Source organism: Myotis nattereri (genome assembly GCF_964212035.1).
Source record: "Myotis nattereri genome assembly, chromosome: 11".
NCBI lineage: Eukaryota > Metazoa > Chordata > Mammalia > Chiroptera > Vespertilionidae > Myotis > Myotis nattereri.
This window is the reverse complement of record NC_138086.1, coordinates 11,741,452-11,762,073: the sequence shown is the minus strand read 5'-3', so window position 1 is coordinate 11,762,073 and position 20,622 is coordinate 11,741,452. Positions and strand designations below refer to the sequence as shown.

The 20,622-nt window shown below is 40.9% G+C and overlaps 1 pseudogene across 1 annotated transcript; it reads left to right on the top strand.

Annotated features, from left to right (window-relative positions):
• Positions 1–11,612: 11,612 nt before the first annotated feature.
• On the top strand, positions 11,613–13,955 carry LOC308527303 (60 kDa heat shock protein, mitochondrial-like; annotated as a pseudogene). Its single transcript has 2 exons — positions 11,613–11,734; positions 12,326–13,955. The product of its transcript is annotated as a 60 kDa heat shock protein, mitochondrial-like (transcript).
• Positions 13,956–20,622: the final 6,667 nt, after the last annotated feature.

Here is a 20,622-nt window from a genome sequence, read left to right as displayed (position 1 = left end):
AAAGGGTCAACATCAATCAAGACCCAATTACAACAGGGGGGCTTTACCCACACAAGAGGCATTTCTAGAGCACCCAGCTCAGGAGATCAAAGACACTGTGCCACTTGGTCCCACCTACTACCAGAAGGCCACTCCACCAAGACTGGGAATCTTAGTTATGTCTAACACATAGGAACAAACACACAAAAAAGACAGCCAAAATGGAGAGCCAAAGACACAGGCCCCAAATGAAAGAATAGGAGGAATCTTCAGAAAAAGAGCTAAATAAAATGAAGGCAAGCAATTTATTAGTTAGTTCAAAGTAATAGTCATAGGGATGCTTAAGGAACTTAGAATAACAACAGCATGAAAAAGGACATGGAAATCAAAAAGAATAATCAGTTGGAAATGAAGAATGCCATATCTGAAATACAGAATACACTGGAAGGAATAGCTAGCAGACTGGACAAAGTAGATGATTGAGTCAGTGAATTAGAAGACAAAAAAGAAAAAAAAATCAATTAGAACAGCAAAAATAAAAAATAAGCAGCAGGAGAATAGTATAAGGGAATTTTGAGACATGAAATATAACAACATTCACATCATAGAGGTACCAGAAGGAGAAGAAAGCAAGCAAGCAAGGGATACAGAACCTGTTTTAAGAAAGTATGACAGAAAATTTCCCTAGTCTGGTGAAGGAAAATGCCATACAAGTTCAGGAAGTACAGAGAGTCCCAATCAAGATGAACCTAAAGAGACCCACACCAGGACATGTCATAATTAAAATGGCCAAGATTAAAGATAAAGAAAGAATCTTAAAGGCAATAAGAGAGAAACAGTCAGTTATCTACAAGGGACTTCCCATGAGGCTGTAAGCTGATTTCTCAACAGAAACATCAGGCCAGAAGGGAATGGCATGAGTACACAAAGTAATGAAAAGCAAGAACCTGCAACCAAGATTGCTCTATCCAGCAAGGTTATCATTAAAAATTAAAGGTGAAATAAAGAGTTTCCCAGAAAAAAAGAAGACTAAAGGAGTTCATTACCACCAATGCAGCATTGAAAGAAATGCTAAAGGGATTGCTTTAAGAAGAAGAAGAAGAAACAGAGAGGAACTTAGGTATAAAGAATAAAAATGGTAATAAGTACCTAAGTGGTAGTAAGTAATAACCTTAACTGTAAGTGGATTAAATGCTGAATCAAAAGACATAGGGTGGTTGAATGGGTAATAAAACATGACCCATATATATCCTGTCTACAAGAGGCATAGCTCAGAACAAAAAGACTCACAAAGAAAGTGAAGGAATGGAAAAAAAAAATTCCATGCAAATGGAATCAAAAAAAGAGCTGGGGCAGCAATGTTTATATTTGACAAAATAGACTTCCAAACAAAGGCCATAAAAGACAAAGAAGATTACTGCATAATAAGAAATGGATCATTCCAACAAGAGGATATAACCCTTATACATATATTGGCTCCCAATATAGGAGTGCCTAAATATATAAAAAAAAACTCTTGGTGGACTTTAAGGGAGCGATAGACAGCAATACACTCATAATAGGGGACCTTAACATCCCACTGATATCACTACATAGGTAGGTCTTCCAGACAAAAAACCAATAAGGAAACAGTGACCTAAAACAATATCCTTGGTTCTTTGAAAGGATAAATAATATTGATGAAGCTTAAACCAGGCTCATCAAGAAACAAAGAGAACCCAAATAAATAAAATCAGAAATGAAAGAGGAGAGGTAACAACTGACATCACAGAAATACAAATGATTGTAAGAAAATATTACAAAACTATATAGCAACAAATTGGGAAACCTGGTTCTAGTATTTTTTGGTGGAATTGTTAAGGTTCTTTATACACAATATCATGTTATCTGCAAATAATGACAGTTTTACTTCATTCCAATTTGGATGCCTTTTATTTCTTTTTTTTTTAATATTTTATTGATTTTTTTGCAGAGAGGAAGGGAGAGGGATAGAAAGTCAGAAACATCAATCAGCTGCCTCCTGCACACCCCCTACTGGGGATTTGCCCGCAACCAAGGTACATGCCCTTGACCAGATTCGAACCTGGGACCCTTCAGTCCGCGGGCCGACGCTCTATCCACCGAGCCAAACCAGTCAGGGCCTTTTATTTCTTATTGTCTAATTGCTGTGCTAGGCCTTCCAGTACTACGTTGAATAAGAGTGGTGAATGTGGACATCCCTGTCTTTTTCCCCAACTTAAGGTGAATGCTTGTAGTTTTCCCCCATTGAGATGATATTGGCTGTAGGTTTGTCATATGTTTATTTATTATATTGAGGTATATTTCCTCTATTCCCACTTTGCTAAGAGTTTTTATCATAAATGGATGATGGATTTTATTAGATGCTTTTTCTGCATCTATTGATATGATCAACAGATGTGTGTTTTTAAATATATTCTTATTGATTTCAAAGAGGAAGGGAGAGAGAGAGAAAGACAGAGAGAAACACACAGAGAAACATCAATAATGAGAGAGAATCATTAATCGGCTGCCTCCTGCACATCCCACACAGGGGATCAGGCCCACAACCCAGGCATGTGCCCTTAATTGGAATCAAACCTGGGACCCTTCAGTCCACAGGCTGATGCTCTAGCCACTGAGCAAACCTGGCTAAGGCATGATCATGTTGAGCATGAAAAATGTTCTTTCTCTCCCCATTTTGGCTGTCTATTCTGTCTGGTTCTATGTATTAGGTAGATCTGACTCCCATTTTTGGTAGTGTGGCCTTATGAAATAGGTGACCTATGGCACCCAGTGGCACAGTTTCCTTTATCACCAGAACTGGGTGCTCTCACAATGTCCGTGTGAGCATTGTGTGGGCCCTCCTGTTGTAATTGAGTCTTGATTGCTATTGGCCCATTCACAAGAGTCTTGACCCTCAGGCTGGATGAGAGTTAGGCTTAACTCCCAACACAGTATGCAGACCACTTGTTGGTGCTGATCACATGAAGCAGAATTCACCTCAGCAGGGTCTGGTGCCTGCCAATACACCAGTGGATATGCTGCTTGTGAAGCTTACTGGATCCTGCTCTATTGTTGTTTGAAGCTGGACACTGGGTGTATTGGTTCTATACCTTTTCGTAGAGGCTCTGGTGCAGGCTATTGTCAGACACTGTGACTGGCCTGAGCAACCTGTTTGGAGCTATCAGCAATCCACAGTTAGTGGCTCTTTCCCCTGGGTCTGGGTGCACGTGGAAAGGACCAAGCTATGCACCGAGGTCTGATTTTACTAGCCTTGGGTCCAGAAGCAGGTCAGGAAAGGACCCAGAGATCCACCTCTGCTTGAAAGCTGTTAATCTCAGTCACTTAATGAGCCTCCAGCTGTAGTCCTCAGCAGGGCATAAGGTCCACAGAATGGGTGAGAGGGATTCCAATGGGTGGGGCTATTGCTTACCCTCAAGCTAATGCTGCATGGATGGGAAAACTATCCTTGAGAAAGATGGCTTCTGCAGTACGGGGAAATGGCTCAGCACAGGGGTCCTGGAAGCTGTCCTTTCACCTCTCTCCCTAGAGCCACCAACCTTAGACTCCCCTCATGCAGCTCTAGTTCACTCTGCCCTCCTTCTCTGGAGCCCACATTGAATGGCTGCAAATGAAATTGTGTGCATTGGCCCTTTAAGAGGGTGTTTATAGCCATCTCTACCTGTAGGACAGAAACCCTGCTGCTTTTCACAGCCAGATGTTATGTAGGCACCATTCCCAGTTCTGAGCTGAGGAGCCCAGTTTGGGATTTAGACCCTAGACTTCTAAGGGGGAACACCCCACAGCTGAGATATCCCTCAGAACTTCATCTTCTACCTGTGGAAGCCTGGCCAGCCCTCTCACACCTCCACAATTCCTACCAGTCTCAACGTGGCCTTGTCTTTATATCCTTGGCTATAAGGCTTCTCTCCAGCTAGTCTTCAGTTGGTTATTCAGGAGGATTTTTCTATATTTTAGTTGTAATTCCAGTTTGGTCTTGGGAGTAGGTCAGTGTAGCTTCCACCTAATCTTCTGCCATCTTAGAATCCCCCACTGTTACTTTAAAATACAATATATTTCTATCAGACATAAGCCCAACAATAAAATTATCCTATATAATAAAAGCCTAATATGCTAAGTGTCTGTCTGTTCATTCGACCATTCAACCAGTCACTATACTGTGCACTGACCACCAGGGGGAAGACACTCTGATTGGTAGGTTAGCTTGCTGCTGGTGTCCGGCCAATCGGGACTGGGTGAGATGGGCCGGACACGCCCTGGAGCCCTCTCACAGTCTCTCCCCGGCCCTGATTGTGCACCAGTGGGGTCCCTCAGCCTGGCCTGCACCCTCTTGCAATCTGGGACCCCTTGGGGGATGTCAGAGAGCCAGTTTCAGCCTGATCCCCACAGGCCAGGCCAAGGGACCCCACCATGTACTGGGCCTCTAGTATAGGATAAGAGAAGAAAGGAGATGATACATTTATATTGTCTTTCATAATTACATTTACCACTGCTGTGTGTGTGTGTGTGTGTGTGTGTGTGTATTTAAATGTCCATCTAAGTATACTTCTTTTCTGTCTAAAGAACTTTATTTGTATTTCTTATAAGGTAAGTCTGATAGCAATTCTCTATGTTTATGTTTATCTGAAAATTTCTTTTGCCTTCATATTTGAAAGTTTTGCTAAATATAAAATTATAAGTTAACAGATATTTTTTCGTATAGTACTTTGACTATGCCATCCTACTGCTTTCTAGTCTCCATGTACTTTTATGAAAATTTGGCTGTTGACCTCATTAGGGTTCCCTTCTACATGACAAGTCATTTTGCTGCTTTCAAGATCTCTTCTTTGTCCTTTGTCTTTCAGCATTCTTACTATCTTCTATCTGGATGTGGATCTCTTTATTTATCCTACTTGGGTTTCATTGAACTTCTTGGATATGTAGATTAAGGTTTTTCATCAAATGTGGGAAGTTTTCAGCTATTATTTCTTTGAATGTTGTTTTCTATTCCTCTTTTATTAATCTTCGAGTTCAGTGATTCTTCTGCCATTTCAGATCAATTATTGAGCCACTGTAACAGATTTTTTTCATTTTAGCTATTGAACTTTTCAACTCCAGAATTTCCATTTGTTCCTTTTTCTATGATTTCTATATATAGATATTCTCTATGTTGAAACATTTTCTTCATACTTTTATATATGAATTACTTTAGGTCTTTAAACATATTTATAATGGCTTAATATGACATGGGATGCCTCTCACAGTTAGTTTCTGTTGCCGGCTCATTTTCTTGTGTATGGATCACACTTTCCTATTTCTTTGCATTTCTCATAACTTTTTGTTAAAAACTAATATTTTAGATATTACAGCAATTCTGGAAAATGATTTCTCTATCCCTCCTTTAAGGAATGTTTGTTGTTATTTGTACATTTATTTGTTAAGTGACTTGGCTGGACTATTTTAGTAAAATGTGGTCCCCCTAAAGTATGGAGCCCCTGATGTCACTCCTCAGAGGGTGTGCTCTTGGGCAAGTAGTACACAGTCATCCTGGGATGATAATGATTTTAATAGGGCTATTTCTAACTATCTCTTTCCCTGATCACTCTGGAAGGCTATTTGCCTCATTTGGTATTACATCCCAACTTCTGGTTCCACTAATTTTTTTTTTAAATTAAATCTTTATTGTTCAGATTATTACATTTGTTCCTCTTCCCCCCCCCCCATAACTCCCCTCCTCCCAGTTCCCGCCCCACCCTCCGCCCTCACTCCCCACCCACTGTCCTCATCCATAGGTGCACGATATTTGTCCAGTCTCTTCCCGCATCTCCCACACCCCTTTCCCCCCCAAGAATAGTCAGTCCATTCCCTTTCTATGTCCCTGATTCTATTATGATCACCACATTCTTTATTCACTTGATTCTTAGATACACTTGTTGATAGATGCATGTTTGTTGTTCATAATTTGTATCTTTACCTTTTTCTTCTTCTTCTTCTTCTTCTTCTTCTTCTTAAAGGATACCTTTCAGCATTTCATATAATACTGGTTTGGTGGTGATGAACTCCTTTAGCTTTTCCTTATCTGTGAAGCTCTTTATCTGACCTTCAGTTCTGAATGATAGCTTTGCTGGATAAATTAATCTTGGTTGTAGGTTCTTGGTATTCATCACTTTGAATATTTCTTGCCATTCCCTTCTGGCCTGCAAAGTTTCTGTTGAGAAATCAGCTGACAGTCGTATGGGTATTCCCTTGTAGGTAACTGAGTTTCTTTCTCTTGCTGCTTTTAAGATTCTCTCTTTGTCTTTTGCTCTTGGCATTTTAATTATGATGTGTCTTGGTGTGGTCCTCTTGGGGTTCCTTTTGTTTGGGGTTCTCTGCGCTTCCTGGACCTGTAAGACTATTTCTTTCACCAGGTGGGGGAAGTTTTCTGTCATTATTTCTTCAAATACGTTTTCAATATCTTGCTCTCTCTCATCTTCTGGCACCCCTATAATTCTGATGTTGGTACACTTGAAGCTGTCCCAGAGGCTCCTTACACTATCTTTGTATTTTTGGATTCTTTTTTCATTTTGCTTTTCTGGTTGGGTGTTTTTTGCTTCTTCGCATTTCAAATCTTTGCCTTGATTCTTGCGCTCCTCTGGCCTGCTGTTGGGAGTCTGTATAGTATTCGTTATTTCCGTCCGTGTATGCTTAATTTCTAGTTGGTTCTTTATCATAACATCGAGGGTCTCATTAGATTTCTTGAGGATCTCACTACATTTATCGACGACTTCTAGACAGTTCTTAAGAGACCTTAAAAGTGTGGTTCTGAACTCAATATCCTCCATTGACAGTTTTGTCCTGTTTCTTTGTCTCCGCATTTTTTATGCTTTCTTGGTGCACCCCCTAGTGGTCTTTGTGCGCAGTCTTGTTGTAGTTAAGCCTTGATTGTTGTCGGCAATACCGGGGGTGATTTGACCTCCAGGCTAACTGGCTATGAGAGTCTGCTGTGTCTGTAGTGGGAGAGCTTCTGTGCTGGATCTCTAGGGCGGTGCTAATCTAGCCTTTGCCTGAGGCTATCCGGCAAATGGCTCTGCGCAGGGCTTGGGTGGGGTGGGTCCCCGGGGATCTACAGGGAGGGCCAGAGTGAGCAGTTATGGCTGCTCTCAGTTCCATCCCTAGGGGCTCTGCCTCACAGAGTCCCAGCAACCACTGCAAACCTCGGAGAGAAAGCTGCCTTCGAGTTCTGACCGAAGCCAGACAGTCCCGCTTCTCCCGTTTGAGTCTGGGTCCCCAGAGACTCGCCCGGATCTAGAGCTCAGAGTCTGAAACTCCCTCCCGATCGAAAACAACAACCGCGCCCTCCGCACCTTAGCATTTCACTTCAGCACTGTGCCTCCTCTGAGTCTGGGTATGATATTCTCTTTCCTCCTAGTTGTAGAATTTCCACTCAGCCAGCCTTCCTGTGGTTCTGGATGATGTCCGTTCCATCTTTTAGTTGTTTTTTGAAGTGGTTGTTCGAGGCAGCAATCTCTGGCGTTAACCTATGCCGCCATCTTGGTTTCTCCTGGTTCCACTAATTACTGATTAATTGATTTATTGTTTTTGATATTGTTTTGGCACAAATTGCTCAGCAAGCTGATAGAATTAAATTTGGGTAAGGGTTGCTTTTGAGGCTACTTTTTTTAAAAAAAAAATGTTTTTATTAGTTTTAGAGAAAGAGGAAGGGAGAGGGAGAGAGAGAGAGAAACATCAATGATAGAGAAACATCTTTTGGCTACCCTTTGTACACCCCCTGCTGGGGATTGAGCCTGCACAAAGGTTATGTGCCCTGACTTGGAATTGAATTGGTGACCTCTTGGTGTAAGGGTCAATGCTCAACCACTGAGTCACACTGGTCAGGTGAGGCTACCTTTTGGGGTTTATTCTGACCAGGGGAGGGCCCTTCTTAGCTGTCTTTTTTCCTGATTTTATCTGGTAAAATAGCTGACCTACCATTTAGCTGTTGCTCCCAATTAAGAGGTTTGTCTCCAAGTGTGCCCTTAGGCTTAATTTTCCCCATTTTTTTTTTTTTTCAAATGAAGTCAGTTCCTTTGGAGAGAACTCTTATGGTCTCCTTTCTTATGAACTCTTTCTCCCTATGGGCAAAATCTGTGAACTACTACTCTGGGTTATGGGAGGGGCAATAGCCTCTGACTTTCTAGGTTTGCTTCTCACTGCTGTGCCCTATGAGTAGCTGGGATGAGGGAGGTCGGGGTCCAGTATTCTGGCCTGCCATTCCTGGGTAGTCCTCATCCTATTCAGTGGAAGGAGCTCTCTACCTCTCAGACACAGTCAACAAAATTCAGCCATGTAAGCTTTGAGCTGGAGGGGATAAGAAATGCTCTCCGCTTGCCCTTCAGATAAGTTATGATAACCCTTGTGTGGGACCTGGGGGGAGAGGGAGCTCCATATTCTTGGCCATATTATGCCCAGAATGGAGTTTCTGCCAAGCTGAACCGATTTGGGATTGGGGGTGGAGGGTTGATGGTAAGGGAGGAAATGGATCATGGCTCAGTATTAGTAAGTTTTCTTGAATAACTGTTGCTTCTTCTTTTTTTTTTTTTTTTTCCTGAGCCATTAGGACTCTTTCCAGGGACTTTAAATAAAGGTTGTATTTGTATAGCTGTCTCTAGCTTTGCTTGTTTCTCTAGGTAGTACATCCATAGAGTGCCTCACACTTTCATCCTGGCAGTGAAACTCCTTAACTAATATGTCTAGGGTATCTGCTATGTGCTTAATATAGTGCTTCATCCAGAACAGTGTGCAATATATATTTTTAAGCCAGGACATTAGGTGAATAATTTTCATGTAAGCATTACCTAGCTCTAGCTTAATATCATTGGGTGCTGAAATTCTAAAATTACCTAAAACATATTTGAAACAAAAGCAAAGACCACCTAGATTTGACCAGGATATACTAGGACTAAATAAATGATGGGTAAAGCAAGGCTATACTCTCAATTTTGAAAGCTTTCCTATGAAAGGTGATTCAGCTGACACCTAATTCTAATTGTTTATATTTATTAAATATTGGAAATGGGATATTTAAAAGTATAAAAATATATCATTTAAAAATGAATCCAGCTAGAATTTTAAGCACCAGATCAAAATTGAGGCTTTTTATGGTATGATTTTAGAGTGCCAACCTTTCTTTTTAAATCTTAACACTGCAAAAGTTAATTATTTGAGAACACAGATAACCATGATGACTTCTGTTTTGCACTACAAGTTGCTCTGTCACTACTTAATAAATAATCATTTGTAGCTCTATGGGGGTGGAAATAGGGTGGGGATTTTCCTTTTGGCACATCCACTAATGAGTAATACATTTATTTCAAGTGCCAATAAAAATGTTATACTGGACTTATATGGCACATTTGTTAGTTATTAGAAACACTAATTCTAAATAATTGAACAATGCTCTATTGTATTTCTCTACTTGTTAAGTTATATTATCATATGAAAATTCTAAACAAAATGAACAAGTTTTTAATACTGCATAGCATTTTTGGATAGAGTAAATAAAATAAGGCCATTTTCGGGAGTGACACCATCTCTGGACTTATCTCAATATGACAGTATTATTCACCATTTCTTCTCAAATGATCTTTCATAATTGTTTCCATGAACTCTCTTCCTTCCTGGAATCTGCTTAACACTTTAATTATCTTCATTATTTTCATTTTGAAGTTTGTGTCTACTGTTACATGCTGCCTTTTCCCTTCCAACCCTAACCTGCCCTTCACCTCTCTGCTGGCAGACAGAGCAGATTGTACTAGATTCCAGCCTTGTTGTCAATAACTTGTACATTCTCTGGGTCTTGGTCTCCTCATCTGCAAAACAGATGATCTCTAAGACTAAATGGATCAGAATAATACCATCTTCAGAAATGGATCCGATTCAGAACTCTGAAATTAGAGCAAAACCTTGAGTCTTTATGTGAAAGCATCAATGCTTACTAGACAAGTTTAACCCCTCATTAGGTAGTTTTGCTTTAAAATATATATATTATTGATTTCAGAGAGGAAGGGAGAGGAAGAGGGAGATAGAAACATCAATGCTAAGAGAGAATCATTAATTGGCTGCCCCCTACACACTACACACTGGGGATGGAGCCCACAATCCAGGCATGTGCCCTGAACAGGAATTGAACTGTGACCTCCTGGTTCATAGGTCAGTGCTCAACCACTGAGCACACAGGCCAGAATGGTTTTGCTTTGGATCTCACATTCAGAGATCTGATAAGAGAATTGCTCCTAATGTTCAGTTATTGCCAATATTTTATGATATTTTGGGAAACTTACTAGTAATGACATTTCAAGTCATTAATTACTAAGTGCTTGCTTAGTACACAGGGGTGGACAAAAGTAAGTTTACATTTGTAATACAAATAAGTAATGCAATACTTAATAAATAATACAAGAATAAACTCTGCGTCTTGCAACTGTAAGACACAGTTGCTTACAACTGTAAACTTACTTTTGCCTAACCTTGTATTTAAGAGGCTATCCCAGACATTATATATTTTATCTGAGATTAGAAAACCTAAATATTTTGGCTACTATTAAGAGAGAAATTGGGATTCCTGTTGTTTTAAGAATGTAAGCTTTAAATAAAAAAGACAACACTTTGTAAGACTTGCATAGTCTAAGGTGTGGTTCACATTTTAGACTTTTTTCTACAGTTGAGAGTGTGGAGATATATTCACTTATCTTTCCTTGTGGGCATAGGGCTCAACTTCAACCAGTGCCTCGTACAAAAAGACAGCTACAAAAGGGAAAATCAACAAAGTTCCTAATGTATAAAATCTTTTAGAAGAGATTTAGACCAGATTTAAAGTAAACTACTCATCATGGACTCAAGGTTTATTAGTGTTAAACCAATTTTTGGACTTGCATATGTACAATTTATCCTGCCCCCAATATAAGTTATTAAAATAAGACACCTAGAATCTCTAGTAGTATTACTATAACTATCCACTTAGTGGTAATATTACAATTAACCCTCAGGTTAATGGTAATATCACAATAGCACTCATGGTTAGCTGTGGCTTACCAAGATTGGATTTAAAATGTGGAAATGAATGATTAGTTATTATGCAAAGTCCTTAAATCAGTTTCTAGATAAAATATAAAATAGGAATTGCACCACAGATTGAAAGAAAAATTGTGAATTTTCTTCTTAGTGAGGTTTTGCATCTGGAAGCGGATGCTGTGATGGAATAAAGGACTTATTCCCCCAGCTGCTGGAAATGAGACTAGCAGACAGTGCTCTTTGTGCATTTCCCTACTAAGGAAAACTGCCTTCCAAAAAGGATGTCCTACTCCCTGTAATGGCTAATTAATATAGGAACTTAAAGGTTCCGATTTCATAAATAAACAAACAAACTGTACAAAAACAGTGTTAAGTAATCTTCCACAAATATTTTATAATTATTCAATCCTATCTATTAAAAGGGTAATATGCAAATTAACCATCACTCTGTCACAAAGATGGCAGTGCCCATAGCCACAAGATGGCGGCACCCAGTCCTCTCAGCCCTGCCAGAGTCCCCCAGTCCCGGGGGGTGTGGAGGGGTGGCCGCTGAGAGGGGGCAGCATGAGCGGCCTGGCGGAATGCTTGCTTTGTTGCCGTGGCGAAGGGTGGCCCACCCTGGCTGTGGAAAGCCTCTGGGCAGCGAGCATGGAGCGGCTGGGGGGCAGGGGAGGAACTCTTGTGTCATCGCCCCGGTGACGAGGTAAGTGTTCTGCGCCTGGCCACAGAGGGCATCTGGCCAGGCTGGGCGTGGAACGCTTGCATCGTCATGCATCGTCACAGGCCGGGCTGAGGGACCGGGGGGGCGGTGGGGGGTGGGGGGGATTTCGGGCACCGGGTCTCTAGTAGTATATATAAATGCATCCTGATTTTTTTTTTTAATCACAAACAGAAATACATTAACTATACTACAAAAAATAAATAAATAAATAAATAAATAAATAAATAAAAATAAAGGTTCCGATTTCAGGGGTCCTCCTCGCAACTCCAGATAACCCTGAAGGGATCCTGCTTCAGGACTCCTGGTGGGTGGGCTGAGGCCTTCATCGAGTATATCACCACCCATCTTCTCCCTCCGCCCATCCTGCGTCCTTCCTTGCCCTGGCACAGGTGTTGCTCTACAGAGCACTCCCTAGTAAATGTCCAGCAGGCTAATCTTAGACTCTGTATTTGCTTCTGTCACTTACCAGCAGTACTTTGCAGGAGTCATGAAATAGGCCTCTCTGACCGCAGAGGGCCTGCCTCAGTGCTTGCAGGCCCTGAGCTGCCCCACAAAAACGCTTGGATTACACAGAGTCCTTCACCAGCTTAGGCCAGTGTCCAGGGCGCTGACTCCTCATCGCACTCAGGCTTATGCCAAAGATGTAAAATTTGGTGCAGATGCCTGAGCCTTAATGTTTCTATGACCTCTTAGCTGTTACTATGGGGCCAACGGGAAGAACAGTGATTATTGAACAGAGCTGGGGAAGTCCCAACGTAACAAAAGATGGTGTGACCGTTGCAAAGTCCATCGACTGAAAAGATAAATATAAAAATATTGGCGCTAAACTTGTTCAAGATAGTGCCAACAATACAAATGAAGAGACTGGGATGTCACCACCACGGCCACTGTACTGGCACACTCTATTGAGAAGGTTAGTAAAGGTGCTCATCCTGTGGAAATCGGAGAGGTGTGGTGTTAGCTGTTGGCGCTATAATTTCTGAATATAGGAGACTGCCTAAAACGGTGACACCCCCTGAATACACAGCTCAGGTTGCTATACTTTCTGCAAATTGAGACAAAGGAATTGGCACCATGATTTACAATGCAATGAAAAATATTGGAAGAAAAGGTGTCATCACAGTAAAGGGTGGAAAAACACTGAATAATGAATTAGAAATTATTGAAGGCATGAAGTTTGATTGAGGTTATATTTACTATACTTTATTAATACAGCAAAAGGTCAGAAATGTGAGTTGTAAGGTGCCTATGTTCTATTGAGTGGGAAGAAAATTTCTAGTGTTTGGGCCATTGAATCTGCTCTTGAAGTCGCCAGTGCCCACTGTAAGCCCTTGGTCATAATCGCTGAAGAAGCTTTGAGTGCACTTGTTTTGAATAGGCTAAAAGTTGGTCCTCAGGTTGCAGCAGTCAAAGCTCCAGGTTTTGGTGACAATAGAAAGAGCCAGCTTAAGACATGGTTATTACTACTGGTGGTACAGTGATTGGATTGACTAACTAACTCTTGAAGATGTGCAACCTCATGACTTAGGAAAGGTTGGAGCGGTCATTGTGACCAAAGATGATGCTATGCTCTTGGAAGGGGATGGTGACAAGGGTCTAATTGAAAAATGTATTCAAGAAATCATTGAGCAGTTAGATGTCACAACTAGTGAATATGAAAAGGAAAAACTGAATGAATGTCTGCAAAGCTCTCAGATGGAGTAGCTATGCTGAAGGTTGGTGAGAAAAGTGATGAAGTGAATGAAAAGAAAGAGTAACAGATGCCCTCAGGGCTACATGAGCTGCTGTTAAGGAAGGCATTGTTCTGGGAGGGGGCTGTGCCCTGCTTCGGTGGTGCATTCCAGCCTTGGGCTCATTAATTCCAGTTAATGAAGATAAAAAATATTGGTATAAAAATTATTTTAAAAGCACACAAAATTCCTGCAATGACCATTGCTAAGAATACAGGCATTAAAGGATCGGTGATAATTGAGAAAATTATGCAGACTTCCTCAGAAGTTAGTTATGAGGCAATGTTTGGAGATTTTGTGAATATGGTGGGTAAAAGAATCATTGATCTAAGGTTGTGAGAACTGCTTTATTGGATGTTGCTGGAGTGGCCAACAGCAGAAGCTGTAGTCACAGAAATTTCTAGACAAGAGAAAGCTCTGAGGATGGGCAGGATGGGTGGAATGGAGGTGGTATGGGAGGTGGCATGTTCTAATCCTAGAATAATGTGAAATAGGAATTTTAGGGGAATATAGGCAGGTTTGGGGAATTTTTAGAATTGGGGGTTCATGGAAAAAACACAGGGCTAGAGACTGGGAGAAGTTATATTTCCATAAGACAAGAGAGCTGTGAGAAGGTACATTTCCATAACACAAGGGAGCAGCAACAATTACATCTACATAAGACAAGGGAACTGGGAGTAGCCAAAAGGTCTATATTTATAAAATAAAGGAGGAGGAAGAAAGCCCAGAAGGAATAGGAGAACAATGAGGGAGGAGAGCCTTAGGAGTTACTATAGTAACCAATTCAAAAGGAAATATTGACCAATCAGAAGGGATTTCAGGACACAGAGACTTGCAGCCTTTATAAACACTGGAAACAGGAAGTCAGAGGGACTCTTTCTCTCTCCCCACATGAGAGTCTGTACTTGTTCTTCAATAAATCTCCACCTTTGCTATACCATCTTCAGTCCATGGATTCATTCTTTAACTCCGACAGACAAAAAAATCCGGAGAACACCGTGTGTTCCAGTACAAAAATCACGTATCAAGTGCCTCACCATCATTACTGAGAACTGAGAGAGGAAGCTCAAGGCAGTGCTCCTCACCATGACTTCAGAGAAGTCAACTAAAGGAAATGACTTAAGAAAAAGGCTGGCCGACGTTTAAAAAAATTGCTATAACCATCAGTTACTGGTTTCAATTGACAACATACAGTGGTTTACTGCTGTTATTGTCCATGCCTACAGATATTTTATTTTGTAGTTTTGAATAAAAATTCACTTTTACATCCCTGATAAGTGCAAGAGCTATGCACCCATGTACTGTTTTCAACTTAAATCACTGAGGATTTTAGTGCTTGCCATCACCTCATGAGAAGTTAAAAGCAGCCTTTCTGTAGAGAGTAAGAATAATTGTGTAAAAAACAGAGAAATGTCCAATTACATAACCTTTGTATAATAAAAATTTGTTTAAAGTAAAAAAAAACAACAACACATACACAAAAGAAGAGTCATGAAATATATGATTATAATTTATAATTATTTTCTCTGAAATTTAGTATTCTAATCTGAAAGATAAAAGTCATCCTGAGATTGGGTTATGGTTAGAATGTTAAAGGAAATGACATAGAAATGGTTTGTAGAGTTGTATAATTAATGCAGACTTGTGGCCAGACAGATCTGAGTTCAATTTTAGCTCTGCCACTTACTAGCTGTGCAGCTTTTATACTTAAGCACTGTCTACCTCTTTATCTATCATATGAGAATAACAATCACAATACAAATAATTATCTTTAATTGGGAATTTACTATATGCCAGTCTTTTAGCTAGTTCAACAAAACCTATGTCTAAACCTATAAGGTCGTTATAATGGTTAAGTGAACTAGGGAATATACAGTTTTCTACAATGTCTTGTTTGTGGCATACACTGAGCAAATGGTGGCCAGTATAAAATTTCTATCCTTGTTATTCGTCATAAAGCACGCATTGCAATGCCTTGCACCAAAAATGATACTCTACAAGAGAAAAAAAAAGTCAGATGTTTCTAATTGCCAGGACCATATTTGAAGGGAAATGTTTTCTATCATGTAATGACACAAAAACACTTAAATTCTCTAAACCAAAACAGATGTATTCACAATTCACAAGGTCAGAAGAGTTACTAGGTCAAGCAGACAAATATTTGATAAGACTCCCTCTATTTTCTCTCTCCCTTTTTTAACAGATTGTATGTAGCACACTCAATGCAGAGATGTGCAATCAGCTATAAGTTAGAAGCAGAAACCACTTCTCTAAAGTCAGACTTATTAACCCTGCATATGATAGTGGATAAAGCCAGATTTTGCATTCTTATTGTCCCATAGGAGAGGATTGGTGGTGGTGTGAGGAGGTGTGTGACTCAATCTTGTTCAGAATGGCTGACGATACGTACCCTAATACACTCTCACCTCCTCACAAAGAGGACCTCATCTCACTGAAACATTTTACACAACATGTGGGGTCCCAGAGTTTATCTATCTGGTAGGTACACATTTTCTAAGCTTTTTATTCATTAAATTAACCTGGTTTTAAAAATATTTATCTAGATTCCAAAATGGTGGCAGAGTAAGTATCAGCTATACTGACACGCTCCCAGGTCCAAAATGGAATTACAACTGAAATACAGAAAATCCACCCTGAATAATCAACTAGGACTAGCTAGAGAGACCCCGATAACCAAGGATGGAAAGAAGAGATTGCATAGAGACTGGCAGGAAGGGCAGAGGTGTGAAAGGGCTGGCCAGGCTCCAGACAGCAATTGAAGTTCCAGAGGGATATCTCAGCTGTGGGTTCCCACTGAGAATGCTGGGGTCTAAACCCCAAGCTGGGCTCCCAGCCCAGAGCAACAGAACTGAGAAAGGTGCCCACATGACATCTGGTTGTGAAAAGCAGCAGGGCTGCTGTCTACCAAGGAGAGAAAGCTGGAAATGCAGGCACCTTCTTAAAGGGCCAATGTACAAAATTTCATGTGCAACCACTCACCTTGGGCTCTGACAGAGGGAGGGCAGAGTGGATTGGAGCTGTGTGAGCAGAAGCCAGGTTTTGGGGCTCTGGGTTAGAGCTCAGAAGGCAGAAACCCCACCCTGGTTTCCTGCACTGAGTCATTCATTCCCTTACATTGCAGAGGACATCTTTCTCTGGCAGACCTTTACCATCCAGGCAGCTTTGGCCCGGGAGCTGGGATTTTTTTTAGGGGGGCGGGAAGGTGGGGGAGGGGGAAAGAAGGATAGCAATTGCCCCACCCTGTGGAGTTTCTGAGGTCCATTAAGAGACTGAGAATAACAATCAGCCTGCAGAAAGAAGCAAATTAATATTTGACAAAGAAGGCAAAAGCATAAAATTGGGAAAATTGAACAGATACTTGAAAAAAATTGGGAAAATTGGACAGACACTAGACCACTAACTTACACCATACACATGAATAAACTCAAAATGGATAAAAGACTTAAATGTAAGTCATGAGACCATAAAAATCCCAGAAGAAACCATAGGCAGCAAAATCTCAGACATCTCTCCTAGCAAAATATCTGTGGAATCATCTCCCAGGGCAAAGAAAACTAAGGAGAAAATAAACAAATGGGAAAACAGCAAAATAAAAACTTCTGAACAGCAAATGAAACCGTTAACAAAATGGAAGGAAGCCCACTGTATGGGGGAACATATTTGGCAATGATACATCTGATAAAGGGTTGCTATCTTATATAATAAAAGCATAATATGCAAATTGTCCCCTTGGGCAGTCATTTGACTGGGAGTTCAGCTGCTCACTATGATGTGCGCCGACCACCAGGGGGCGTAAAGGACCATGGCGGGTGTCGGGGATGCGGTGCTGGCAGTGGGTGGCAGTGGAGGCACTGTCGGCCCCAATGGGCCCTGATGAGAGCAGGACTGTGGCGGAATGGTGGAGTAAGTGAGCGGGTGGCGCCAGGCCAAAGTGGGTGCAAGCAGGGGCCCAATCGCCCCAATCGATTGCCCTGCAGACAGCGACCAGCAGCAGCAGTGGGGGGTGGGGGCTGCCACCCGGCTCCCAGGTGCTGAGGGAGCCAGGCAGGGGGCCTGGCCCTGATTGATCGCCCTGTAGGTGGGATGGTGGAGCAGGTGAGGAGGAGGCCCCAGGCCAAGGCGGGTGCCAGATAGGGCTGCAGGTCTGCAAGGTCTGGGGTGCAAGCTGGGGCTGCAAGGCTGGGGGAGTGAACTGGGGACCCAATCTCTGTAGGCCACCCAGAGGGACCCCCCCACCCGTGTGCACAAATTCATGCACCAGGCCTCTAGTCCAAAATATACTAGTATAAGGAACTATTACAACTTAACAAAATGAAGACAAACCATCCAATTAAAAAATGGGTAAAGGACCTAAATGGACACTTCTCTAAAGTGGACATAAAGATGGCCAAGAGACATATGAAAATATGTTTGAAGTCATTAATCATTAGAGAGATGCAAATTAAAATGACAATGAGGTATCACCTCACACCTGTCAGAATGGCTACCATCAACAAATCAACAACTGACAAGAGCTGGCGAGGATGTGGAGAAAAGGGTACCCTAGTGCACTGCTGGTGGTAATGCAGACTGGTGCAGCCACTATGGAAAACAGTATGGAGTTTCCTCAAATAATTAAATATGGAACTCTAATTTTACCCAATGATCCCACTTCTAGGAATATATCCTAAGAAACCGGAAACACCAATCCGAAAGAATGTATGCACCCCTATGTTTATAGCAGTACAATTTACAATAGCTAAGATCTGGAAACATCTCAAGTGCCCACCAATAGACGAGAGAATGAAAAAGCTGTGGTGCATTTACACAATGGAATACTACAAACCTGTAAGAAAGTAGGATCTCTCACCCTTTGAGACATCATGGAGGGACCTAGAGAGTATTATGCTAAGTGAAATAACCCAGTCAGAGAAAGACAAGTATCACACAATCTTACTCATATGTGGAATCTAATGAACAAAATAAACCGATGAGAAAATAGATGCAGAGACATAGAAGCATGGAACAGACTGTGGAATCTCAGAGGGAAGGCAGGGGTGGGTGGGTGGGTAGGTAAGTGGGAAGAGATTAACCAAATGACTTGTATGCATAATCCATGGACACAGACAATAGGATAGTGAAGGGAGGGGGAGGGGGCAGTTTAAAAGGGGTCAATGGGGGGATGAGGAAGGAGACATATGTAATACTTTCAACAATAAAGACTTTTAAAACACACACAAAAAATTTATCTACTTCATGTATGCTAGAACAATACTACAGACGTGGATGGAAATTCAGGGTTAACGGAATCGCTAAATACCCTGAAGTAGTTCAATTGTAAGCACAGAAAGGGGGCTGCTATCAAAACCTGGAAGCCATAAGATGGAGCAGCCATGCACGAAGAAGTGAAAGGGCCCTGAATGTACACATGTGGGGCAGCTAACTTGACCATGTGAGAAAAATAAACCCCATTTCACTTAAACCACTATGGGCGGGTTTTCTGTTTATGATGACAAAGGCATTCCCAGCTAATACAGAGTTATACTTATATTGCTTCATTTTGCAATTTGCTCTTTCATCAACACTATTTTCAGATGCATTCATGTTAAAAAGTAAAGATGTAATTCATTTGTTTTAACTAATCTGTAATAGTTCACCATAGGTCCATCCCACAATTTTACCTACCTGTTCTCACACTGATAAAATTTTGAGTTATTTTTGACTTTTTCTCCCAATATTGCACTATACATACTTGTAAAGTTGTCCTGATGTACATATGACAAAGTCTCTTGAGTATATTTAGCAGTGGAATAGCTAGTTATAGAGCACAAGCATTTTCTATTTCATTAACTGTTGATGTTGTGAGATATTTCTGTTTGTCTCCCCCAAGATCCTCTCTCCACCCAACCACTCCCTGGGAAGGTGAAACTATGATCTACATCAATGGATCCTTCAGCTCCTGTTGGGATATATCCAATAGGGAACCCCAGCAGAATATCCAAGGGAGAGTGAGGTCCAGGTATTCACCTGGCTCCACTCTCTGAAAGATTAGTATCTGTGCCTCAATTGAAGGACACATATCCTCTTAAGACAACTCCTACAAGATTTGTTAACGTTCGTTCCAGCCTTTACTCTCTCCCCATGTCCCTTCCAGTTGGTTGGGGGTTGGGTAATAGCTCTTTTTCCCACACCTGCAAAAACAGTCTCCTTGTAAAGCAAACCTCGAATTATCCTGCCATCTTTTTCTGGGTGACAGCCTGACTGCCTCACTGCTATCCTGCTCTTCAATGGATTTACAGACCTATCAGCAATGCACGAGTGTTCATTACCCCGCAGCCATACCAATGCTTAATAGGAACTGACATACATTCTCTTATCTGATGGGCTCAATAGAATTGTTTTATTTTATTTTGTACTCCTCTGATAACTAGTGAAATTAAGCACCTGTTTATGGCCCATTTTTTTTCAAGTGAACATGAAACATTCACTAAGACAGATAATATGCCGGGCAATTAAATAAACCTCAATAGATTAAGAGAAATAAAATACAAAGTATGTCCCCAATCTGACCTTACACCTCAAGGAATTAGAAAAATAGCAAAGATCAAAGTGGAAATAAGTGATAAATGAAGCACTAGAGAAGATCAATGAAACTAAGAACTGGTTCTTTGAAATGATAAACAAAATTGACAAACCTTTACTTGGACTCACCAAGAAAAACAAGAGGACTCAAAATCAGAAATGAAAGAGAAGTTATAACCGATATCACAGAAATACAAAGGATTATAAGAGACGACAATAACAATTATATGCCAACAAATTGGGCAATGTATAAGGATGGGATAATTTGTAGAAGCATACTGCCTACTTAAGACCGAATCATAAAGAAATAGAAAGTCTTAACCAACCTACTAGTAGGAAGGAGATTAAATCAGTAATCAAAACAAAAGTCAGGACCAGCTGGCTTCACTGGTGAATTTAAAGGAGAGTTTCAAAAACTCTTCCAAAAAAACAGAAGAGTAGGAAACATTTCTAAACTCATTTTATAAGGCCAGCATTACTCTGATACCAAAACTAGACAAGGACAATACAAGAAAATAAATTATAGGGCAATAACTCTGATGAACACAGATGCAAACA